General features: G+C 38.9%; 1 protein-coding gene and 49 non-coding genes across 51 annotated transcripts in view; 1 reads left to right on the top strand and 49 right to left on the bottom strand.

The window, feature by feature from the left end:
* gkup (glucuronokinase with putative uridyl pyrophosphorylase) overlaps positions 1–22,448 on the top strand; it is a 344,724-nt gene that overhangs the window by 162,340 nt on the left and 159,936 nt on the right. The gene's annotated exons all lie outside the window — the stretch shown is intronic.
* On the bottom strand, positions 805–877 carry trnav-uac (transfer RNA valine (anticodon UAC)). The gene has a single exon. It is a non-coding gene; the product is annotated as a tRNA-Val (tRNA).
* trnav-aac (transfer RNA valine (anticodon AAC)) lies at positions 1,261–1,333 on the bottom strand. The gene has a single exon. It is a non-coding gene; the product is annotated as a tRNA-Val (tRNA).
* Positions 1,788–1,862, bottom strand: trnai-aau (transfer RNA isoleucine (anticodon AAU)). The gene has a single exon. It is a non-coding gene; the product is annotated as a tRNA-Ile (tRNA).
* Positions 1,997–2,069, bottom strand: trnav-uac (transfer RNA valine (anticodon UAC)). The gene has a single exon. It is a non-coding gene; the product is annotated as a tRNA-Val (tRNA).
* Positions 2,453–2,525, bottom strand: trnav-aac (transfer RNA valine (anticodon AAC)). Its single transcript has one exon. It is a non-coding gene; the product is annotated as a tRNA-Val (tRNA).
* On the bottom strand, positions 2,980–3,054 carry trnai-aau (transfer RNA isoleucine (anticodon AAU)). Its single transcript has one exon. It is a non-coding gene; the product is annotated as a tRNA-Ile (tRNA).
* On the bottom strand, positions 3,646–3,718 carry trnav-aac (transfer RNA valine (anticodon AAC)). The gene has a single exon. It is a non-coding gene; the product is annotated as a tRNA-Val (tRNA).
* trnav-aac (transfer RNA valine (anticodon AAC)) lies at positions 4,089–4,161 on the bottom strand. The gene has a single exon. It is a non-coding gene; the product is annotated as a tRNA-Val (tRNA).
* On the bottom strand, positions 4,820–4,892 carry trnav-uac (transfer RNA valine (anticodon UAC)). The gene has a single exon. It is a non-coding gene; the product is annotated as a tRNA-Val (tRNA).
* On the bottom strand, positions 5,264–5,336 carry trnav-aac (transfer RNA valine (anticodon AAC)). The gene has a single exon. It is a non-coding gene; the product is annotated as a tRNA-Val (tRNA).
* Positions 5,789–5,863, bottom strand: trnai-aau (transfer RNA isoleucine (anticodon AAU)). The gene has a single exon. It is a non-coding gene; the product is annotated as a tRNA-Ile (tRNA).
* On the bottom strand, positions 5,999–6,071 carry trnav-uac (transfer RNA valine (anticodon UAC)). Its single transcript has one exon. It is a non-coding gene; the product is annotated as a tRNA-Val (tRNA).
* trnav-aac (transfer RNA valine (anticodon AAC)) lies at positions 6,455–6,527 on the bottom strand. Its single transcript has one exon. It is a non-coding gene; the product is annotated as a tRNA-Val (tRNA).
* trnai-aau (transfer RNA isoleucine (anticodon AAU)) lies at positions 6,984–7,058 on the bottom strand. The gene has a single exon. It is a non-coding gene; the product is annotated as a tRNA-Ile (tRNA).
* trnav-uac (transfer RNA valine (anticodon UAC)) lies at positions 7,193–7,265 on the bottom strand. The gene has a single exon. It is a non-coding gene; the product is annotated as a tRNA-Val (tRNA).
* trnav-aac (transfer RNA valine (anticodon AAC)) lies at positions 7,649–7,721 on the bottom strand. The gene has a single exon. It is a non-coding gene; the product is annotated as a tRNA-Val (tRNA).
* On the bottom strand, positions 8,178–8,252 carry trnai-aau (transfer RNA isoleucine (anticodon AAU)). Its single transcript has one exon. It is a non-coding gene; the product is annotated as a tRNA-Ile (tRNA).
* On the bottom strand, positions 8,387–8,459 carry trnav-uac (transfer RNA valine (anticodon UAC)). The gene has a single exon. It is a non-coding gene; the product is annotated as a tRNA-Val (tRNA).
* Positions 8,846–8,918, bottom strand: trnav-aac (transfer RNA valine (anticodon AAC)). The gene has a single exon. It is a non-coding gene; the product is annotated as a tRNA-Val (tRNA).
* trnav-aac (transfer RNA valine (anticodon AAC)) lies at positions 9,289–9,361 on the bottom strand. Its single transcript has one exon. It is a non-coding gene; the product is annotated as a tRNA-Val (tRNA).
* On the bottom strand, positions 10,020–10,092 carry trnav-uac (transfer RNA valine (anticodon UAC)). The gene has a single exon. It is a non-coding gene; the product is annotated as a tRNA-Val (tRNA).
* Positions 10,464–10,536, bottom strand: trnav-aac (transfer RNA valine (anticodon AAC)). The gene has a single exon. It is a non-coding gene; the product is annotated as a tRNA-Val (tRNA).
* On the bottom strand, positions 10,990–11,064 carry trnai-aau (transfer RNA isoleucine (anticodon AAU)). The gene has a single exon. It is a non-coding gene; the product is annotated as a tRNA-Ile (tRNA).
* trnav-uac (transfer RNA valine (anticodon UAC)) lies at positions 11,197–11,269 on the bottom strand. Its single transcript has one exon. It is a non-coding gene; the product is annotated as a tRNA-Val (tRNA).
* On the bottom strand, positions 11,640–11,712 carry trnav-aac (transfer RNA valine (anticodon AAC)). The gene has a single exon. It is a non-coding gene; the product is annotated as a tRNA-Val (tRNA).
* Positions 12,167–12,241, bottom strand: trnai-aau (transfer RNA isoleucine (anticodon AAU)). Its single transcript has one exon. It is a non-coding gene; the product is annotated as a tRNA-Ile (tRNA).
* Positions 12,373–12,445, bottom strand: trnav-uac (transfer RNA valine (anticodon UAC)). Its single transcript has one exon. It is a non-coding gene; the product is annotated as a tRNA-Val (tRNA).
* On the bottom strand, positions 12,816–12,888 carry trnav-aac (transfer RNA valine (anticodon AAC)). The gene has a single exon. It is a non-coding gene; the product is annotated as a tRNA-Val (tRNA).
* trnai-aau (transfer RNA isoleucine (anticodon AAU)) lies at positions 13,345–13,419 on the bottom strand. The gene has a single exon. It is a non-coding gene; the product is annotated as a tRNA-Ile (tRNA).
* On the bottom strand, positions 13,554–13,626 carry trnav-uac (transfer RNA valine (anticodon UAC)). Its single transcript has one exon. It is a non-coding gene; the product is annotated as a tRNA-Val (tRNA).
* On the bottom strand, positions 14,010–14,082 carry trnav-aac (transfer RNA valine (anticodon AAC)). Its single transcript has one exon. It is a non-coding gene; the product is annotated as a tRNA-Val (tRNA).
* On the bottom strand, positions 14,539–14,613 carry trnai-aau (transfer RNA isoleucine (anticodon AAU)). The gene has a single exon. It is a non-coding gene; the product is annotated as a tRNA-Ile (tRNA).
* Positions 14,745–14,817, bottom strand: trnav-uac (transfer RNA valine (anticodon UAC)). Its single transcript has one exon. It is a non-coding gene; the product is annotated as a tRNA-Val (tRNA).
* Positions 15,188–15,260, bottom strand: trnav-aac (transfer RNA valine (anticodon AAC)). Its single transcript has one exon. It is a non-coding gene; the product is annotated as a tRNA-Val (tRNA).
* trnav-uac (transfer RNA valine (anticodon UAC)) lies at positions 15,922–15,994 on the bottom strand. The gene has a single exon. It is a non-coding gene; the product is annotated as a tRNA-Val (tRNA).
* Positions 16,381–16,453, bottom strand: trnav-aac (transfer RNA valine (anticodon AAC)). The gene has a single exon. It is a non-coding gene; the product is annotated as a tRNA-Val (tRNA).
* On the bottom strand, positions 16,824–16,896 carry trnav-aac (transfer RNA valine (anticodon AAC)). The gene has a single exon. It is a non-coding gene; the product is annotated as a tRNA-Val (tRNA).
* On the bottom strand, positions 17,555–17,627 carry trnav-uac (transfer RNA valine (anticodon UAC)). Its single transcript has one exon. It is a non-coding gene; the product is annotated as a tRNA-Val (tRNA).
* On the bottom strand, positions 17,999–18,071 carry trnav-aac (transfer RNA valine (anticodon AAC)). The gene has a single exon. It is a non-coding gene; the product is annotated as a tRNA-Val (tRNA).
* Positions 18,525–18,599, bottom strand: trnai-aau (transfer RNA isoleucine (anticodon AAU)). The gene has a single exon. It is a non-coding gene; the product is annotated as a tRNA-Ile (tRNA).
* On the bottom strand, positions 18,732–18,804 carry trnav-uac (transfer RNA valine (anticodon UAC)). The gene has a single exon. It is a non-coding gene; the product is annotated as a tRNA-Val (tRNA).
* On the bottom strand, positions 19,175–19,247 carry trnav-aac (transfer RNA valine (anticodon AAC)). The gene has a single exon. It is a non-coding gene; the product is annotated as a tRNA-Val (tRNA).
* Positions 19,702–19,776, bottom strand: trnai-aau (transfer RNA isoleucine (anticodon AAU)). Its single transcript has one exon. It is a non-coding gene; the product is annotated as a tRNA-Ile (tRNA).
* Positions 19,908–19,980, bottom strand: trnav-uac (transfer RNA valine (anticodon UAC)). The gene has a single exon. It is a non-coding gene; the product is annotated as a tRNA-Val (tRNA).
* trnav-aac (transfer RNA valine (anticodon AAC)) lies at positions 20,351–20,423 on the bottom strand. Its single transcript has one exon. It is a non-coding gene; the product is annotated as a tRNA-Val (tRNA).
* trnai-aau (transfer RNA isoleucine (anticodon AAU)) lies at positions 20,880–20,954 on the bottom strand. The gene has a single exon. It is a non-coding gene; the product is annotated as a tRNA-Ile (tRNA).
* Positions 21,089–21,161, bottom strand: trnav-uac (transfer RNA valine (anticodon UAC)). Its single transcript has one exon. It is a non-coding gene; the product is annotated as a tRNA-Val (tRNA).
* trnav-aac (transfer RNA valine (anticodon AAC)) lies at positions 21,545–21,617 on the bottom strand. Its single transcript has one exon. It is a non-coding gene; the product is annotated as a tRNA-Val (tRNA).
* Positions 22,279–22,351, bottom strand: trnav-uac (transfer RNA valine (anticodon UAC)). Its single transcript has one exon. It is a non-coding gene; the product is annotated as a tRNA-Val (tRNA).

Raw genomic sequence — 22,448 nt, 5'->3', positions numbered from 1 at the left:
ATCTGGTAGCATTATGTAAATTGTCATATCACCACAAGGTCTTTTATTGTTTTGCACTAAAGAGTAATGTTTCTGCCCAGTTTTGAGCTGGGGACCTTTCGCGTGTTAGGCGAATGTGATAACCAAAACACTACAGAAACCTACGTGTCTGGAGAGAAAAAAAAAACACAATTTGTTGGAGGCCTTATAGAAAAGTAGGGCCAAACTATGTCTGAAGGCCCAGAATTGCTGACGCTACAAAATGTATGTCAACCTGTACACTAACAAGTTTGTTTACAACATGAATGAGTGACCTATTAAATGGGTTCAGGTACCCAAGGAATTAGAATCTCCAAACAACAATTTGATGACTTGGGTCTTGACTGACGGTCCTAATACCATTTGCTTGTGATGCTCATCAAGGAAGTCCTATAATAATTTGATCCTCTTGGAAATTTCTTCTTTTGTTTGTTGTCAAAAGACACAACAGGCTTAATTTTTTAATCTCTTGAACCATTGTCAATGTCTTTAAGCAAGCACTGATTTCTGTAGACATTATGAAGACAGACTTGAAACTCAACTGTGGCATTTCATAGCTGTCATAAGAAACAGTCTTTGGCCATTATGGGGATTGAACCCACGACCTTGGCGTTATTAGCACCACGCTCTAAACCAGCTGAGCTAACTGGCCTCTGAAAGACTTACTGCTTGTTGGTACAACGGTTTTGTTAGACATGATCAGGAACTTTTTTTTTTTTTAGAACAGGAGCGGTGTTAGAAAAAAGTCGAATCTTCTGACGTCTTCAATTTAAGAAGGGAAAATCCTGTCTCTGCCCAGGTTCGAGCTGGGGTCCTTTCGTGTGTAAGACGAACGTGATAACCACTACACTACAGAAACAATGGCTACCAGATTTGCTCATGGAACTTTAGGGATAGTTTATAGAAAATCAGGGAGAAACATTGTGTGAAATTTGTGCTGACTTAACCTGTTTACCATTTTATCATGTGGTTCAAACGACTTTTCTTTTGAATGTGACCCATGTGTTCTAGCCTTTACATGATGATTTAGTTGCATAATCACGAGTATTATCATCTTAGAATAGATGTACAATACTATTCACGTACAATACTATTGACGTACATTTGTTTTGCGTCATTGTTAGCTGACCGCTTGTCGTCACAGGACTTTTAGTAGTCAGGTTTTGAGCAAAGGAATCTGGTAGCATTATGTAAATTGTCATATCACCACAAGGTCTTTTATTGTTTTGCACTAAAGAGTAATGTTTCTGCCCAGTTTTGAGCTGGGGACCTTTCGCGTGTTAGGCGAATGTGATAACCACTACACTACAGAAACCTACATGTCTGGAGAGAAAAAATAACACAATTTGTTGGAGGCCTTATAGAAAAGTAGGGCCAAACTATGTCTGAAGGCCCAGAATTGCTGACGCTACAAAATGTATGTCAACCTGTACACTAACAAGTTTGTTTACAACATGAATGAGTGACCTATTAAATGGGTTCAGGTACCCAAGGAATTAGAATCTCCAAACAACAATTTGATGACTTGGGTCTTGACTGACGGTCCTAATACCATTTGCTTGTGATGCTCATCAAGGAAGTCCTATAATAATTTGATCCTCTTGGAAATTTCTTCTTTTGTTTGTTGTCAAAAGACACAACAGGCTTAATTTTTTAATCTCTTGAACCATTGTCAATGTCTTTAAGCAAGCACTGATTTCTGTAGACATTATGAAGACAGACTTGAAACTCAACTGTGGCATTTCATAGCTGTCATAAGAAACAGTCTTTGGCCAGTATGGGGATTGAACCCACGACCTTGGCGTTATTAGCACCACGCTCTAAACCAGCTGAGCTAACTGGCCTCTGAAAGACTTACTGCTTGTTGGTACAACGGTTTTGTTAGACATGATCAGGAACTTTTTTTTTTTTTAGAACAGGAGCGGTGTTAGAAAAAAGTCGAATCTTCTGACGTCTTCAATTTAAGAAGGGAAAATCCTGTCTCTGCCCAGGTTCGAGCTGGGGTCCTTTCGTGTGTAAGACGAACGTGATAACCACTACACTACAGAAACAATGGCTACCAGATTTGCTCATGGAACTTTAGGGATAGTTTATAGAAAATCAGGGAGAAACATTGTGTGAAATTTGTGCTGACTTAACCTGTTTACCATTTTATCATGTGGTTCAAACGACTTTTCTTTTGAATGTGACCCATGTGTTCTAGCCTTTACATGATGATTTAGTTGCATAATCACGAGTATTATCATCTTAGAATAGATGTACAATACTATTCACGTACAATACTATTGACGTACATTTGTTTTGCGTCATTGTTAGCTGACCGCTTGTCGTCACAGGACTTTTAGTAGTCAGGTTTTGAGCAAAGGAATCTGGTAGCATTATGTAAATTGTCATATCACCACAAGGTCTTTTATTGTTTTGCACTAAAGAGTAATGTTTCTGCCCAGTTTTGAGCTGGGGACCTTTCGCGTGTTAGGCGAATGTGATAACCACTACACTACAGAAACCTACATGTCTGGAGAGAAAAAATAACACAATTTGTTGGAGGCCTTATAGAAAAGTAGGGCCAAACTATGTCTGAAGGCCCAGAATTGCTGACGCTACAAAATGTATGTCAACCTGTACACTAACAAGTTTGTTTACAACATGAATGAGTGACCTATTAAATGGGTTCAGGTACCCAAGGAATTAGAATCTCCAAACAACAATTTGATGACTTGGGTCTTGACTGACGGTCCTAATACCATTTGCTTGTGATGCTCATCAAGGAAGTCCTATAATAATTTGATCCTCTTGGAAATTTCTTCTTTTGTTTGTTGTCAAAAGACACAACAGGCTTAGTTTTTTAATCTCTTGAACCATTGTGAATGTCTTTAAGCAAGCACTGATTTCTGTAGACAGCATGAAGACAGACTTGAAACTCAACTGTGGCATTTCATAGCTGTCATAAGAAACAGTCTTTGGCCAGTATGGGGATTGAACCCACGACCTTGGCGTTATTAGCACCACGCTCTAAACCAGCTGAGCTAACTGGCCTCTGAAAGACTTACTGCTTGTTGGTACAACGGTTTTGTTAGACATGATCAGGAACTTTTTTTTTTTAGAACAGGAGCGGTGTTAGAAAAAAGTTGAATCTTCTGACGTCTTCAATTTAAGAAGGGAAAATCCTGTATCTGCCCAGGTTCGAGCTGGGGTCCTTTCGTGTGTAAGACGAACGTGATAACCACTACACTACTGAAACCTTTATGGCTACCAGATTTGCTCATGGAACTTTAGGGATAGTTTATAGAAAATCAGGGAGAAATATTGTGTGAAATTTGTGCTGACTTAACCTGTTTACCATTTTATCATGTGGTTCAAACGACTTTTCTTTTGAATGTGACCCATGTGTTCTAGCCTTTACATGATGATTTAGTTGCATAATCACGAGTATTATCATCTTAGAATAGATGTACAATACTATTCACGTACAATACTATTGACGTACATTTGTTTTGCGTCATTGTTAGCTGACCGCTTGTCGTCACAGGACTTTTAGTAGTCAGGTTTTGAGCAAAGGAATCTGGTAGCATTATGTAAATTGTCATATCACCACAAGGTCTTTTATTGTTTAGCACTAAAGAGTAATGTTTCTGCCCAGTTTTGAGCTGGGGACCTTTCGCATGTTAGGCGAATGTGATTACCACTACACTACAGAAACCTTAATGGCTACCAGATTTGCTCATGGAACTTTAGGGATAGTTTATAGAAAATCAGGGAGAAACATTGTGTGAAATTTGTGCTGACTTAACCTGTTTACCATTTTATCATGAGGTTCAAATTACTCTTCTTTTGAATGTGACCCATGTGTTCTAGCCTTTACATGATGATTTAGTTGCATAATCACGAGTATTATCATCTTAGAATAGATGGACAATACTATTCACGTACATTTGTTTTGCGTCATTGTTAGCTGACCGCTTGTCGTCACAGGATTTTTAGTAGTCACGTTTTGAGCAAAGGAATCTGGTAGCATTATGTAAATTGTCATATCACCACAAGGTCTTTTATTGTTTAGCACTAAAGAGTAATGTTTCTGCCCAGTTTTGAGCTGGGGACCTTTCGCGTGTTAGGCGAATGTGATAACCACTACACTACAGAAACCTACGTGTCTGGAGAGAAAAATAACACAATTTGTTGGAGGCCTTATAGAAAAGTAGGGCCAAACTATGTCTGAAGGCCCAGAATTGCTGACGCTACAAAATGTATGTCAACCTGTACACTAACAAGTTAGTTTACAACATGAATGAGTGACCTATTAAATGGGTTCAGGTACCCAAGGAATTAGAATCTCCAAACAACAATTTGATGACTTGGGTCTTGACTGACGGTCCTAATACCATTTGCTTGTGATGCTCATCAAGGAAGTCCTATAATAATTTGATCCTCTTGGAAATTTCTTCTTTTGTTTGTTGTCAAAAGACACAACAGGCTTAGTTTTTTAATCTCTTGAACCATTGTGAATGTCTTTAAGCAAGCACTGATTTCTGTAGACAGCATGAAGACAGACTTGAAACTGAACTGTGGCATTTCATAGCTGTCATAAGAAACAGTCTTTGGCCAGTATGGGGAGTGAACCCACGACCTTGGCGTTATTAGCACCACGCTCTAAACCAGCTGAGCTAACTGGCCTGTGAAAGACTTACTGCTTGTTGGTACAACGGTTTTGTTAGACATGATCAGGAACTTTTTTTTTAGAACAGGAGCGGGGTTAGAAAAAAGTCGAATCTTCTGACGTCTTCAATTTAAGAAGGGAAAATCCTGTTTCTGCCCAGGTTCGAGCTGGGGTCCTTTCGTGTGTAAGACGAACGTGATAACCACTACACTACAGAAACCTTAATGGCTACCAGATTTGCTCATGGAACTTTAGGGATAGTTTATAGAAAATCAGGGAGAAACATTGTGTGAAATTTGTGCTGACTTAACCTTTTTTACCATTTTATCATGAGGTTCAAATTAATCTTCTTTTGAATGTGACCCATGTGTTCTAGCCTTTACATGATGATTTAGTTGCATAATCACGAGTATTATCATCTTAGAATAGATGGACAATACTATTCACGTACATTTGTTTTGCGTCATTGTTAGCTGACCGCTTGTCGTCACAGGATTTTTAGTAGTCACGTTTTGAGCAAAGGAATCTGGTAGCATTATGTAAATTGTCATATCACCACAAGGTCTTTTATTGTTTTGCACTAAAGAGTAATGTTTCTGCCCAGTTTTGAGCTGGGGACCTTTCGCGTGTTAGGCGAATGTGATAACCACTACACTACAGAAACCTACGTGGCTGGAGAGAAAAATAACACAATTTGTTGGAGGCCTTATAGAAAAGTAGGGCCAAACTATGTCTGAAGGCCCAGAATTGCTGACGCTACAAAATGTATGTCAACCCGTACACTAACAAGTTTGTTTACAACATGAATGAGTGACCTATTAAATGGGTTCAGGTACCCAAGAAATTAGAATCTCCAAACAACAATTTGATGACTTGGGTCTTGACTGACGGTCCTAATACCATTTGCTTGTGATGCTCATCAAGGAAGTCCTATAATAATTTGATCCTCTTGGAAATTTCTTCTTTTGTTTGTTGTCAAAAGGCACAACAGGCTTAGTTTTTTAATCTCTTGAACCATTGTGAATGTCTTTAAGCAAGCACTGAATTCTGTAGACAGCATGAAGACAGACTTGGAACTCAACTGTGGCATTTCACAGCTGTCATAAAAACAGTCTTTGGCCAGTATGGGGATTGAACCCACGACCTTGGCGTTATTAGCACCACGCTCTAAACCAGCTGAGCTAACTGGCCTCTGAAAGACTTACTGCTTGTTGGTACAACGGTTTTGTTAGACATGATCAGGAACTTTTTTTTTTTTTTAGAACAGGAGCGGTGTTAGAAAAAAGTCGAATCTTCTGACGTCTTCAATTTAAGAAGGGAAAATCCTGTTTCTCCCCAGGTTCGAGCTGGGGTCCTTTCGTGTGTAAGACGAACGTGATAACCACTACACTACAGAAACAATGGCTACCAGATTTGCTCATGGAACTTTAGGGATAGTTTATAGAAAATCAGGGAGAAACATTGTGTGAAATTTGTGCTGACTTAACCTGTTTACCATTTTATCATGTGGTTCAAATGACTTTTCTTTTGAATGTGACCCATGTGTTCTAGCCTTTACATGATGATTTAGTTGCATAATCACGAGTATTATCATCTTAGAATAGATGTACAATACTATTCACGTACAATACTATTGACGTACATTTGTTTTCCGTCATTGTTAGCTGACCGCTTGTCGTCACAGGATTTTTAGTAGTCACGTTTTGAGCAAAGGAATCTGGTAGCATTATGTAAATTGTCATATCACCACAAGGTCTTTTAATGTTTTGCAATAAAGAGTAATGTTTCTGCCCAGTTTTGAGCTGGGGACCTTTCGCGTGTTAGGCGAATGTGATAACCACTACACTACAGAAACCTACATGTCTGGAGAGAAAAAATAACACAATTTGTTGGAGGCCTTATAGAAAAGTAGGGCCAAACTATGTCTGAAGGCCCAGAATTGCTGACGCTACAAAATGTATGTCAACCTTTACACTAATAAGTTTGTTTACAACATGAATGAGTGACCTATTAAATGGGTTCAGGTACCCAAGGAATTAGAATCTCCAAACAACAATTTGATGACTTGGGTCTTGACTGACGGTCCTAATACCATCTGTTTGTGATGCTCATCAAGGAAGTCCTATAATGATTTGATCCACTTGGAAATTTCTTCTTTTGTGTGTTGTTGTCAAAAGACAAAACAGGCTTAGTTTTTTAATCTCTTGAACCATTGTGAATGTCTTTAAGCAAGCACTGAATTCTGTAGACAGCATGAAGACAGACTTGGAACTCAACTGTGGCATTTCACAGCTGTCATAAAAACAGTCTTTGGCCAGTATGGGGATTGAACCCACGACCTTGGCGTTATTAGCACCACGCTCTAAACCAGCTGAGCTAACTGGCCTCTGAAAGACTTACTGCTTGTTGGTACAACGGTTTTGTTAGACATGATCAGGAACTTTTTTTTTTTTTAGAACAGGAGCGGTGTTAGAAAAAAGTCGAATCTTCTGACGTCTTCAATTTAAGAAGGGAAAATCCTGTTTCTCCCCAGGTTCGAGCTGGGGTCCTTTCGTGTGTAAGACGAACGTGATAACCACTACACTACAGAAACAATGGCTACCAGATTTGCTCATGGAACTTTAGGGATAGTTTATAGAAAATCAGGGAGAAACATTGTGTGAAATTTGTGCTGACTTAACCTGTTTACCATTTTATCATGTGGTTCAAATGACTTTTCTTTTGAATGTGACCCATGTGTTCTAGCCTTTACATGATGATTTAGTTGCATAATCACGAGTATTATCATCTTAGAATAGATGTACAATACTATTCACGTACAATACTATTGACGTACATTTGTTTTCCGTCATTGTTAGCTGACCGCTTGTCGTCACAGGATTTTTAGTAGTCACGTTTTGAGCAAAGGAATCTGGTAGCATTATGTAAATTGTCATATCACCACAAGGTCTTTTAATGTTTTGCAATAAAGAGTAATGTTTCTGCCCAGTTTTGAGCTGGGGACCTTTCGCGTGTTAGGCGAATGTGATAACCACTACACTACAGAAACCTACATGTCTGGAGAGAAAAAATAACACAATTTGTTGGAGGCCTTATAGAAAAGTAGGGCCAAACTATGTCTGAAGGCCCAGAATTGCTGACGCTACAAAATGTATGTCAACCTTTACACTAATAAGTTTGTTTACAACATGAATGAGTGACCTATTAAATGGGTTCAGGTACCCAAGGAATTAGAATCTCCAAACAACAATTTGATGACTTGGGTCTTGACTGACGGTCCTAATACCATCTGTTTGTGATGCTCATCAAGGAAGTCCTATAATGATTTGATCCACTTGGAAATTTCTTCTTTTGTGTGTTGTTGTCAAAAGACAAAACAGGCTTAGTTTTTTAATCTCTTGAACCATTGTGAATGTCTTTAAGCAAGCACTGAATTCTGTAGACAGCATGAAGACAGACTTGGAACTCAACTGTGGCATTTCACAGCTGTCATAAAAACAGTCTTTGGCCAGTATGGGGATTGAACCCACGACCTTGGCGTTATTAGCACCACGCTCTAAACCAACTGAGCTAACTGGCCTCTGAAAGACTTACTGCTTGTTGGTACAACGGTTTTGTTAGACATGATCAGGAACTTTTTTTTTTTTTAGAACAGGAGCGGTGTTAGAAAAAAGTCGAATCTTCTGACGTCTTCAATTTAAGAAGGGAAAATCCTGTTTCTGCCCAGGTTCGAGCTGGGGTCCTTTCGTGTGTAAGACGAACGTGATAACCACTACACTACAGAAACCTTAATGGCTACCAGATTTGCTAATGGAACTTTAGGGATAGTTTATAGAAAATCAGGGAGAAACATTGTGTGAAATTTGTGCTGACTTAACCTGTTTACCATTTTATCATGTGGTTCAAATGACTTTTCTTTTGAATGTGACCCATGTGTTCTAGCCTTTACATGATGATTTAGTTGCATAATCACGAGTATTATCATCTTAGAATAGATGTACAATACTATTCACGTACAATACTATTGACGTACATTTGTTTTGCGTCATTGTTAGCTGACCGCTTGTCGTCACAGGACTTTTAGTAGTCAGGTTTTGAGCAAAGGAATCTGGTAGCATTATGTAAATTGTCATATCACCACAAGGTCTTTTATTGTTTAGCACTAAAGAGTAATGTTTCTGCCCAGTTTTGAGCTGGGGACCTTTCGCATGTTAGGCGAATGTGATTACCACTACACTACAGAAACCTTAATGGCTACCAGATTTGCTCATGGAACTTTAGGGATAGTTTATAGAAAATCAGGGAGAAACATTGTGTGAAATTTGTGCTGACTTAACCTGTTTACCATTTTATCATGAGGTTCAAATTACTCTTCTTTTGAATGTGACCCATGTGTTCTAGCCTTTACATGATGATTTAGTTGCATAATCACGAGTATTATCATCTTAGAATAGATGGACAATACTATTCACGTACATTTGTTTTGCGTCATTGTTAGCTGACCGCTTGTCGTCACAGGATTTTTAGTAGTCACGTTTTGAGCAAAGGAATCTGGTAGCATTATGTAAATTGTCATATCACCACAAGGTCTTTTATTGTTTAGCACTAAAGAGTAATGTTTCTGCCCAGTTTTGAGCTGGGGACCTTTCGCGTGTTAGGCGAATGTGATAACCACTACACTACAGAAACCTACGTGTCTGGAGAGAAAAATAACACAATTTGTTGGAGGCCTTATAGAAAAGTAGGGCCAAACTATGTCTGAAGGCCCAGAATTGCTGACGCTACAAAATGTATGTCAACCTGTACACTAACAAGTTAGTTTACAACATGAATGAGTGACCTATTAAATGGGTTCAGGTACCCAAGGAATTAGAATCTCCAAACAACAATTTGATGACTTGGGTCTTGACTGACGGTCCTAATACCATTTGCTTGTGATGCTCATCAAGGAAGTCCTATAATAATTTGATCCTCTTGGAAATTTCTTCTTTTGTTTGTTGTCAAAAGACACAACAGGCTTAGTTTTTTAATCTCTTGAACCATTGTGAATGTCTTTAAGCAAGCACTGATTTCTGTAGACAGCATGAAGACAGACTTGAAACTGAACTGTGGCATTTCATAGCTGTCATAAGAAACAGTCTTTGGCCAGTATGGGGAGTGAACCCACGACCTTGGCGTTATTAGCACCACGCTCTAAACCAGCTGAGCTAACTGGCCTGTGAAAGACTTACTGCTTGTTGGTACAACGGTTTTGTTAGACATGATCAGGAACTTTTTTTTTAGAACAGGAGCGGGGTTAGAAAAAAGTCGAATCTTCTGACGTCTTCAATTTAAGAAGGGAAAATCCTGTTTCTGCCCAGGTTCGAGCTGGGGTCCTTTCGTGTGTAAGACGAACGTGATAACCACTACACTACAGAAACCTTAATGGCTACCAGATTTGCTCATGGAACTTTAGGGATAGTTTATAGAAAATCAGGGAGAAACATTGTGTGAAATTTGTGCTGACTTAACCTTTTTTACCATTTTATCATGAGGTTCAAATTAATCTTCTTTTGAATGTGACCCATGTGTTCTAGCCTTTACATGATGATTTAGTTGCATAATCACGAGTATTATCATCTTAGAATAGATGGACAATACTATTCACGTACATTTGTTTTGCGTCATTGTTAGCTGACCGCTTGTCGTCACAGGATTTTTAGTAGTCACGTTTTGAGCAAAGGAATCTGGTAGCATTATGTAAATTGTCATATCACCACAAGGTCTTTTATTGTTTTGCACTAAAGAGTAATGTTTCTGCCCAGTTTTGAGCTGGGGACCTTTCGCGTGTTAGGCGAATGTGATAACCACTACACTACAGAAACCTACGTGGCTGGAGAGAAAAATAACACAATTTGTTGGAGGCCTTATAGAAAAGTAGGGCCAAACTATGTCTGAAGGCCCAGAATTGCTGACGCTACAAAATGTATGTCAACCCGTACACTAACAAGTTTGTTTACAACATGAATGAGTGACCTATTAAATGGGTTCAGGTACCCAAGAAATTAGAATCTCCAAACAACAATTTGATGACTTGGGTCTTGACTGACGGTCCTAATACCATTTGCTTGTGATGCTCATCAAGGAAGTCCTATAATAATTTGATCCTCTTGGAAATTTCTTCTTTTGTTTGTTGTCAAAAGGCACAACAGGCTTAGTTTTTTAATCTCTTGAACCATTGTGAATGTCTTTAAGCAAGCACTGATTTCTGTAGACAGCATGAAGACAGACTTGAAACTCAACTGTGGCATTTCATAGCTGTCATAAGAAACAGTCTTTGGCCAGTATGGGGATTGAACCCACGACCTTGGCGTTATTAGCACCACGCTCTAAACCAGCTGAGCTAACTGGCCTCTGAAAGGCTTACTGCTTGTTGGTACAACGGTTTTGTTAGACATGATCAGGAACTTTTATTTTTTAGAACAGGAGCGGTGTTAGAAAAAAGTCGTATCTTCTGACGTCTTCAATTTAAGAAGGGAAAATCCTGTTTCTGCCCAGGTTCGAGCTGGGGTCCTTTCGTGTGTAAGACGAACGTGATAACCAGTACACTACAGAAACCTTAATGGCTACCAGATTTGCTCATGGAACTTTAGGGATATTTTATAGAAAATCAGGGAGAAACATTGTGTGAAATTTGTGCTGACTTAACCTGTTTACCATTTTATCATGAGGTTCAAATTACTCTTCTTTTGAATGTGACCCATGTGTTCTAGCCTTTACATGATGATTTAGTTGCATAATCACGAGTATTATCATCTTAGAATAGATGGACAATACTATTCACGTACATTTGTTTTGCGTCATTGTTAGCTGACCGCTTGTCGTCACAGGATTTTTAGTAGTCACGTTTTGAGCAAAGGAATTTGGTAGCATTATGTAAATTGTCATGTCACCACAAAGTCTTTTATTGTTTTGCACTAAAGAGTAATGTTTCTGCCCAGTTTTGAGCTGGGGACCTTTCGCGTGTTAGGCGAACGTGATAACCACTACACTACAGAAACCTACGTGTCTGGAGAGAAAAAAAAACACAATTTGTTGGAGGCCTTATAGAAAAGTAGGGCCAAACTATGTCTGAAGGCCCAGAATTGCTGACGCTACAAAATGTATGTCAACCTGTACACTAACAAGTTTGTTTACAACATGAATGAGTGACCTATTAAATGGGTTCAGGTACCCAAGGAATTAGAATCTCCAAACAACAATTTGATGACTTGGGTCTTGACTGACGGTCCTAATACCATTTGCTTGTGATGCTCATCAAGGAAGTCCTATAATAATTTGATCCTCTTGAAAATTTCTTCTTTTGTTTGTTGTCAAAAGACACAACAGGCTTAGTTTTTTAATCTCTTGAACCATTGTGAATGTCTTTAAGCAAGCACTGATTTCTGAAGACAGCATGAAGACAGACTTGAAACTTAACTGTGGCATTTCATAGCTGTCATAAGAAACAGTCTTTGGCCAGTATGGGGATTGAACCCACGACCTTGGCGTTATTAGCACCACGCTCTAAACCAGCTGAGCTAACTGGCCTCTAAAAGACTTACTGCTTGTTGGTACAACGGTTTTGTTAGACATGATCAGGAACTTTTTTTTTTAGAACAGGAGCGGTGTTAGAAAAAAGTTGAATCTTCTGACGTCTTCAATTTAAGAAGGGAAAATCCTGTTTCTGCCCAGGTTCGAGCTGGGGTCCTTTCGTGTGTAAGACGAACGTGATAACCACTACACTACAGAAACCTTAATGGGTACCAGATTTGCTCATGGAACTTTAGGGATAGTTTATAGAAAATCAGGGAGAAACATTGTGTGAAATTTGTGCTGACTTAACCTGTTTACCATTTTATCATGAGGTTCAAATTACTCTTCTTTTGAATGTGAACCATGTGTTCTAGCCTTTACATGATGATTTAGTTGCATAATCACGAGTATTATAATCTTAGAATAGATGGACAATACTATTCACGTACATTTGTTTTGCGTCATTGTTAGCTGACCGCTTGTCGTCACAGGATTTTTAGTAGTCACGTTTTGAGCAAAGGAATCTGGTAGCATTATGTAAATTGTCATATCACCACAAGGTCTTTTAATGTTTTGCACTAAAGAGTAATGTTTCTGCCCAGTTTTGAGCTGGGGACCTTTCGCGTGTTAGGCGAATGTGATAACCACTACACTACAGAAACCTACATGTCTGGAGAGAAAAAATAACACAATTTGTTGGAGGCCTTATAGAAAAGTAGGGCCAAACTATGTCTGAAGGCCCAGAATTGCTGACGCTACAAAATGTATGTCAACCTTTACACTAATAAGTTTGTTTACAACATAAATGAGTGACCTATTAAATGGGTTCAGGTACCCAAGGAATTAGAATCTCCAAACAACAATTTGATGACTTGGGTCTTGACTGACGGTCCTAATACCATCTGCTTGTGATGCTCATCAAGGAAGTCCTATAATGATTTGATCCACTTGGAAATTTCTTCTTTTGTGTGTTGTTGTCAAAAGACAAAACAGGCTTAGTTTTTTAATCTCTTGAACCATTGTGAATGTCTTTAAGCAAGCACTGAATTCTGTAGACAGCATGAAGACAGACTTGGAACTCAACTGTGGCATTTCACAGCTGTCATAAAAACAGTCTTTGGCCAGTATGGGGATTGAACCCACGACCTTGGCGTTATTAGCACCACGCTCTAAACCAGCTGAGCTAACTGGCCTCTGAAAGACTTACTGCTTGTTGGTACAACGGTTTTGTTAGACATGATCAGGAACTTTTTTTTTTTTTAGAACAGGAGCGGTGTTAGAAAAAAGTCGAATCTTCTGACGTCTTCAATTTAAGAAGGGAAAATCCTGTTTCTCCCCAGGTTCGAGCTGGGGTCCTTTCGTGTGTAAGACGAACGTGATAACCACTACACTACAGAAACAATGGCTACCAGATTTGCTCATGGAACTTTAGGGATAGTTTATAGAAAATCAGGGAGAAACATTGTGTGAAATTTGTGCTGACTTAACCTGTTTACCATTTTATCATGTGGTTCAAATGACTTTTCTTTTGAATGTGACCCATGTGTTCTAGCCTTTACATGATGATTTAGTTGCATAATCACGAGTATTATCATCTTAGAATAGATGTACAATACTATTCACGTACAATACTATTGACGTACATTTGTTTTCCGTCATTGTTAGCTGACCGCTTGTCGTCACAGGATTTTTAGTAGTCACGTTTTGAGCAAAGGAATCTGGTAGCATTATGTAAATTGTCATATCACCACAAGGTCTTTTAATGTTTTGCAATAAAGAGTAATGTTTCTGCCCAGTTTTGAGCTGGGGACCTTTCGCGTGTTAGGCGAATGTGATAACCACTACACTACAGAAACCTACATGTCTGGAGAGAAAAAATAACACAATTTGTTGGAGGCCTTATAGAAAAGTAGGGCCAAACTATGTCTGAAGGCCCAGAATTGCTGACGCTACAAAATGTATGTCAACCTTTACACTAATAAGTTTGTTTACAACATGAATGAGTGACCTATTAAATGGGTTCAGGTACCCAAGGAATTAGAATCTCCAAACAACAATTTGATGACTTGGGTCTTGACTGACGGTCCTAATACCATCTGTTTGTGATGCTCATCAAGGAAGTCCTATAATGATTTGATCCACTTGGAAATTTCTTCTTTTGTGTGTTGTTGTCAAAAGACAAAACAGGCTTAGTTTTTTAATCTCTTGAACCATTGTGAATGTCTTTAAGCAAGCACTGAATTCTGTAGACAGCATGAAGACAGACTTGGAACTCAACTGTGGCATTTCACAGCTGTCATAAAAACAGTCTTTGGCCAGTATGGGGATTGAACCCACGACCTTGGCGTTATTAGCACCACGCTCTAAACCAACTGAGCTAACTGGCCTCTGAAAGACTTACTGCTTGTTGGTACAACGGTTTTGTTAGACATGATCAGGAACTTTTTCTTTTAGAACAGGAGCGGTGTTAGAAAAAAGTCGAATCTTCTGACGTCTTCAATTTAAGAAGGGAAAATCCTGTTTCTGCCCAGGTTCGAGCTGGGGTCCTTTCGTGTGTAAGACGAACGTGATAACCACTACACTACAGAAACCTTAATGGGTACCAGATTTGCTCATGGAACTTTAGGGATAGTTTATAGAAAATCAGGGAGAAACATTGTGTGAAATTTGTGCTGATTTAACCTGTTTACCATTTTATCATGAGGTTCAAATTACTCTTCTTTTGAATGTGAACCATGTGTTCTAGCCTTTACATGATGATTTAGTTGCATAATCACGAGTATTATCATCTTAGAATAGATGGACAATACTATTCACGTACATTTGTTTTGCGTCATTGTTAGCTGACCGCTTGTCGTCACAGGATTTTTAGTAGTCACGTTTTGAGCAAAGGAATCTGGTAGCATTATGTAAATTGTCATATCACCACAAGGTCTTTTATTGTTTTGCACTAAAGAGTAATGTTTCTGCCCAGTTTTGAGCTGGGGACCTTTCGCGTGTTAGGCGAATGTGATAACCACTACACTACAGAAACCTACGTCTCTGGAGAGAAAAAATAACACAATTTGTTGGAGGCCTTATAGAAAAGTAGGGCCAAACTATGTCTGAAGGCCCAAAATTGCTGACGCTACAAAATGTATGTCAACCTGTACACTAATAAGTTTGTTTACAACATGAATGATTGACCTATTAAATGGGTTCAGGTACCCAAGGAATTAGAATCTCCAAACAACAATTTGATGACTTGGGTCTTGACTGACGGTCCTAATACCATTTGCTTGTGATGCTCATCAAGGAAGTCCTATAATAATTTGATCCTCTTGGAAATTTCTTCTTTTGTTTGTTGTCAAAAGACAAAACAGGCTTAGTTTTTTAATCTCTTGAACCATTGTGAATGTCTTTAAGCAAGCACTGATTTCTGTAGACAGCATGAAGACAGACTTGAAACTCAACTGTGGCATTTCACAGCTGTCATAAAAACAGTCTTTGGCCAGTATGGGGATTGAACCCACGACCTTGGCGTTATTAGCACCACGCTCTAAACCCGCTGAGCTAACTGGCCTCTGAAAGACTTACTGCTTGTTGGTACAACGGTTTTGTTAGACATGATCAGGAACTTTTTTTTTTTTAGAACAGGAGCGGTGTTAGAAAAAAGTCGAATCTTCTGACGTCTTCAATTTAAGAAGGGAAAATCCTGTTTCTGCCCAGGTTCGAGCTGGGGTCCTTTCGTGTGTAAGACGAACGTGATAACCACTACACTACAGAAACCTTAATGGCTACCAGATTTGCTAATGGAACTTTAGGGATAGTTTATAGAAAATCAGGGAGAAACATTGTGTGAAATTTGTGCTGACTTAACCTGTTTACCATTTTATCATGTGGTTCAAATGACTTTTCTTTTGAATGTGACCCATGTGTTCTAGCCTTTACATGATGATTTAGTTGCATAATCACGAGTATTATCATCTTAGAATAGATGTACAATACTATTCACGTACAATACTATTGACGTACATTTGTTTTGCGTCATTGTTAGCTGACCGCTTGTCGTCACAGGACTTTTAGTAGTCAGGTTTTGAGCAAAGGAATCTGGTAGCATTATGTAAATTGTCATATCACCACAAGGTCTTTTATTGTTTAGCACTAAAGAGTAATGTTTCTGCCCAGTTTTGAGCTGGGGACCTTTCGCATGTTAGGCGAATGTGATTACCACTACACTACAGAAACCTTAATGGCTACCAGATTTGCTCATGGAACTTTAGGGATAGTTTATAGAAAATCAGGGAGAAACATTGTGTGAAATTTGTGCTGACTTAACCTGTTTACCATTTTATCATGAGGTTCAAATTACTCTTCTTTTGAATGTGACCCATGTGTTCTAGCCTTTACATGATGATTTAGTTGCATAATCACGAGTATTATCATCTTAGAATAGATGGACAATACTATTCACGTACATTTGTTTTGCGTCATTGTTAGCTGACCGCTTGTCGTCACAGGATTTTTAGTAGTCACGTTTTGAGCAAAGGAATCTGGTAGCATTATGTAAATTGTCATATCACCACAAGGTCTTTTATTGTTTAGCACTAAAGAGTAATGTTTCTGCCCAGTTTTGAGCTGGGGACCTTTCGCGTGTTAGGCGAATGTGATAACCACTACACTACAGAAACCTACGTGTCTGGAGAGAAAAATAACACAATTTGTTGGAGGCCTTATAGAAAAGTAGGGCCAAACTATGTCTGAAGGCCCAGAATTGCTGACGCTACAAAATGTATGTCAACCTGTACACTAACAAGTTAGTTTACAACATGAATGAGTGACCTATTAAATGGGTTCAGGTACCCAAGGAATTAGAATCTCCAAACAACAATTTGATGACTTGGGTCTTGACTGACGGTCCTAATACCATTTGCTTGTGATGCTCATCAAGGAAGTCCTATAATAATTTGATCCTCTTGGAAATTTCTTCTTTTGTTTGTTGTCAAAAGACACAACAGGCTTAGTTTTTTAATCTCTTGAACCATTGTGAATGTCTTTAAGCAAGCACTGATTTCTGTAGACAGCATGAAGACAGACTTGAAACTGAACTGTGGCATTTCATAGCTGTCATAAGAAACAGTCTTTGGCCAGTATGGGGAGTGAACCCACGACCTTGGCGTTATTAGCACCACGCTCTAAACCAGCTGAGCTAACTGGCCTGTGAAAGACTTACTGCTTGTTGGTACAACGGTTTTGTTAGACATGATCAGGAACTTTTTTTTTAGAACAGGAGCGGGGTTAGAAAAAAGTCGAATCTTCTGACGTCTTCAATTTAAGAAGGGAAAATCCTGTTTCTGCCCAGGTTCGAGCTGGGGTCCTTTCGTGTGTAAGACGAACGTGATAACCACTACACTACAGAAACCTTAATGGCTACCAGATTTGCTCATGGAACTTTAGGGATAGTTTATAGAAAATCAGGGAGAAACATTGTGTGAAATTTGTGCTGACTTAACCTTTTTTACCATTTTATCATGAGGTTCAAATTAATCTTCTTTTGAATGTGACCCATGTGTTCTAGCCTTTACATGATGATTTAGTTGCATAATCACGAGTATTATCATCTTAGAATAGATGGACAATACTATTCACGTACATTTGTTTTGCGTCATTGTTAGCTGACCGCTTGTCGTCACAGGATTTTTAGTAGTCACGTTTTGAGCAAAGGAATCTGGTAGCATTATGTAAATTGTCATATCACCACAAGGTCTTTTATTGTTTTGCACTAAAGAGTAATGTTTCTGCCCAGTTTTGAGCTGGGGACCTTTCGCGTGTTAGGCGAATGTGATAACCACTACACTACAGAAACCTACGTGGCTGGAGAGAAAAATAACACAATTTGTTGGAGGCCTTATAGAAAAGTAGGGCCAAACTATGTCTGAAGGCCCAGAATTGCTGACGCTACAAAATGTATGTCAACCCGTACACTAACAAGTTTGTTTACAACATGAATGAGTGACCTATTAAATGGGTTCAGGTACCCAAGAAATTAGAATCTCCAAACAACAATTTGATGACTTGGGTCTTGACTGACGGTCCTAATACCATTTGCTTGTGATGCTCATCAAGGAAGTCCTATAATAATTTGATCCTCTTGGAAATTTCTTCTTTTGTTTGTTGTCAAAAGGCACAACAGGCTTAGTTTTTTAATCTCTTGAACCATTGTGAATGTCTTTAAGCAAGCACTGATTTCTGTAGACAGCATGAAGACAGACTTGAAACTCAACTGTGGCATTTCATAGCTGTCATAAGAAACAGTCTTTGGCCAGTATGGGGATTGAACCCACGACCTTGGCGTTATTAGCACCACGCTCTAAACCAGCTGAGCTAACTGGCCTCTGAAAGGCTTACTGCTTGTTGGTACAACGGTTTTGTTAGACATGATCAGGAACTTTTATTTTTTAGAACAGGAGCGGTGTTAGAAAAAAGTCGTATCTTCTGACGTCTTCAATTTAAGAAGGGAAAATCCTGTTTCTGCCCAGGTTCGAGCTGGGGTCCTTTCGTGTGTAAGACGAACGTGATAACCAGTACACTACAGAAACCTTAATGGCTACCAGATTTGCTCATGGAACTTTAGGGATAGTTTATAGAAAATCAGGGAGAAACATTGTGTGAAATTTGTGCTGACTTAACCTGTTTACCATTTTATCATGAGGTTCAAATTACTCTTCTTTTGAATGTGACCCATGTGTTCTAGCCTTTACATGATGATTTAGTTGCATAATCACGAGTATTATCATCTTAGAATAGATGGACAATACTATTCACGTACATTTGTTTTGCGTCATTGTTAGCTGACCGCTTGTCGTCACAGGATTTTTAGTAGTCACGTTTTGAGCAAAGGAATTTGGTAGCATTATGTAAATTGTCATGTCACCACAAAGTCTTTTATTGTTTTGCACTAAAGAGTAATGTTTCTGCCCAGTTTTGAGCTGGGGACCTTTCGCGTGTTAGGCGAACGTGATAACCACTACACTACAGAAACCTACGTGTCTGGAGAGAAAAAAAAACACAATTTGTTGGAGGCCTTATAGAAAAGTAGGGCCAAACTATGTCTGAAGGCCCAGAATTGCTGACGCTACAAAATGTATGTCAACCTGTACACTAACAAGTTTGTTTACAACATGAATGAGTGACCTATTAAATGGGTTCAGGTACCCAAGGAATTAGAATCTCCAAACAACAATTTGATGACTTGGGTCTTGACTGACGGTCCTAATACCATTTGCTTGTGATGCTCATCAAGGAAGTCCTATAATAATTTGATCCTCTTGAAAATTTCTTCTTTTGTTTGTTGTCAAAAGACACAACAGGCTTAGTTTTTTAATCTCTTGAACCATTGTGAATGTCTTTAAGCAAGCACTGATTTCTGAAGACAGCATGAAGACAGACTTGAAACTTAACTGTGGCATTTCATAGCTGTCATAAGAAACAGTCTTTGGCCAGTATGGGGATTGAACCCACGACCTTGGCGTTATTAGCACCACGCTCTAAACCAGCTGAGCTAACTGGCCTCTAAAAGACTTACTGCTTGTTGGTACAACGGTTTTGTTAGACATGATCAGGAACTTTTTTTTTTAGAACAGGAGCGGTGTTAGAAAAAAGTTGAATCTTCTGACGTCTTCAATTTAAGAAGGGAAAATCCTGTTTCTGCCCAGGTTCGAGCTGGGGTCCTTTCGTGTGTAAGACGAACGTGATAACCACTACACTACAGAAACCTTAATGGGTACCAGATTTGCTCATGGAACTTTAGGGATAGTTTATAGAAAATCAGGGAGAAACATTGTGTGAAATTTGTGCTGACTTAACCTGTTTACCATTTTATCATGAGGTTCAAATTACTCTTCTTTTGAATGTGAACCATGTGTTCTAGCCTTTACATGATGATTTAGTTGCATAATCACGAGTATTATAATCTTAGAATAGATGGACAATACTATTCACGTACATTTGTTTTGCGTCATTGTTAGCTGACCGCTTGTCGTCACAGGATTTTTAGTAGTCACGTTTTGAGCAAAGGAATCTGGTAGCATTATGTAAATTGTCATATCACCACAAGGTCTTTTAATGTTTTGCACTAAAGAGTAATGTTTCTGCCCAGTTTTGAGCTGGGGACCTTTCGCGTGTTAGGCGAATGTGATAACCACTACACTACAGAAACCTACATGTCTGGAGAGAAAAAATAACACAATTTGTTGGAGGCCTTATAGAAAAGTAGGGCCAAACTATGTCTGAAGGCCCAGAATTGCTGACGCTACAAAATGTATGTCAACCTTTACACTAATAAGTTTGTTTACAACATAAATGAGTGACCTATTAAATGGGTTCAGGTACCCAAGGAATTAGAATCTCCAAACAACAATTTGATGACTTGGGTCTTGACTGACGGTCCTAATACCATCTGCTTGTGATGCTCATCAAGGAAGTCCTATAATGATTTGATCCACTTGGAAATTTCTTCTTTTGTGTGTTGTTGTCAAAAGACAAAACAGGCTTAGTTTTTTAATCTCTTGAACCATTGTGAATGTCTTTAAGCAAGCACTGAATTCTGTAGACAGCATGAAGACAGACTTGGAACTCAACTGTGGCATTTCACAGCTGTCATAAAAACAGTCTTTGGCCAGTATGGGGATTGAACCCACGACCTTGGCGTTATTAGCACCACGCTCTAAACCAGCTGAGCTAACTGGCCTCTGAAAGACTTACTGCTTGTTGGTACAACGGTTTTGTTAGACATGATCAGGAACTTTTTTTTTTTTTAGAACAGGAGCGGTGTTAGAAAAAAGTCGAATCTTCTGACGTCTTCAATTTAAGAAGGGAAAATCCTGTTTCTCCCCAGGTTCGAGCTGGGGTCCTTTCGTGTGTAAGACGAACGTGATAACCACTACACTACAGAAACAATGGCTACCAGATTTGCTCATGGAACTTTAGGGATAGTTTATAGAAAATCAGGGAGAAACATTGTGTGAAATTTGTGCTGACTTAACCTGTTTACCATTTTATCATGTGGTTCAAATGACTTTTCTTTTGAATGTGACCCATGTGTTCTAGCCTTTACATGATGATTTAGTTGCATAATCACGAGTATTATCATCTTAGAATAGATGTACAATACTATTCACGTACAATACTATTGACGTACATTTGTTTTCCGTCATTGTTAGCTGACCGCTTGTCGTCACAGGATTTTTAGTAGTCACGTTTTGAGCAAAGGAATCTGGTAGCATTATGTAAATTGTCATATCACCACAAGGTCTTTTAATGTTTTGCAATAAAGAGTAATGTTTCTGCCCAGTTTTGAGCTGGGGACCTTTCGCGTGTTAGGCGAATGTGATAACCACTACACTACAGAAACCTACATGTCTGGAGAGAAAAAATAACACAATTTGTTGGAGGCCTTATAGAAAAGTAGGGCCAAACTATGTCTGAAGGCCCAGAATTGCTGACGCTACAAAATGTATGTCAACCTTTACACTAATAAGTTTGTTTACAACATGAATGAGTGACCTATTAAATGGGTTCAGGTACCCAAGGAATTAGAATCTCCAAACAACAATTTGATGACTTGGGTCTTGACTGACGGTCCTAATACCATCTGTTTGTGATGCTCATCAAGGAAGTCCTATAATGATTTGATCCACTTGGAAATTTCTTCTTTTGTGTGTTGTTGTCAAAAGACAAAACAGGCTTAGTTTTTTAATCTCTTGAACCATTGTGAATGTCTTTAAGCAAGCACTGAATTCTGTAGACAGCATGAAGACAGACTTGGAACTCAACTGTGGCATTTCACAGCTGTCATAAAAACAGTCTTTGGCCAGTATGGGGATTGAACCCACGACCTTGGCGTTATTAGCACCACGCTCTAAACAAGCTGAGCTAACTGGCCTCTGAAAGACTTACTACTTGTTGGTACAACGGTTTTGTTAGACATGATCAGGAACTTTTTTTTTAGAACAGGAGCGGTGTTAGAAAAAAGTCGAATCTTCTGACGTCTTCAATTTAAGAAGGGAAAATCCTGTTTCTGCCCAGGTTCGAGCTGGGGTCCTTTCGTGTGTAAGACGAACGTGATAACCACTACACTACAGAAACCTTAATGGCCACCAGATATGCTCATGGAACTTTAGGGATAGTTTATAGAAAATCAGGGAGAAACATTGTGTGAAATTTGTGCTGACTTAACCTGTTT

This window comes from Oryzias latipes, chromosome 13 (genome assembly GCF_053564925.1).
Source record: "Oryzias latipes strain Hd-rR chromosome 13, Olatipes_Hd-rR_3.1".
In the NCBI taxonomy this organism is placed as follows: domain Eukaryota; kingdom Metazoa; phylum Chordata; class Actinopteri; order Beloniformes; family Adrianichthyidae; genus Oryzias; species Oryzias latipes.
Note: the sequence above shows the minus strand (reverse complement) of the source record. Positions and strands in the feature narration are given on the sequence as shown.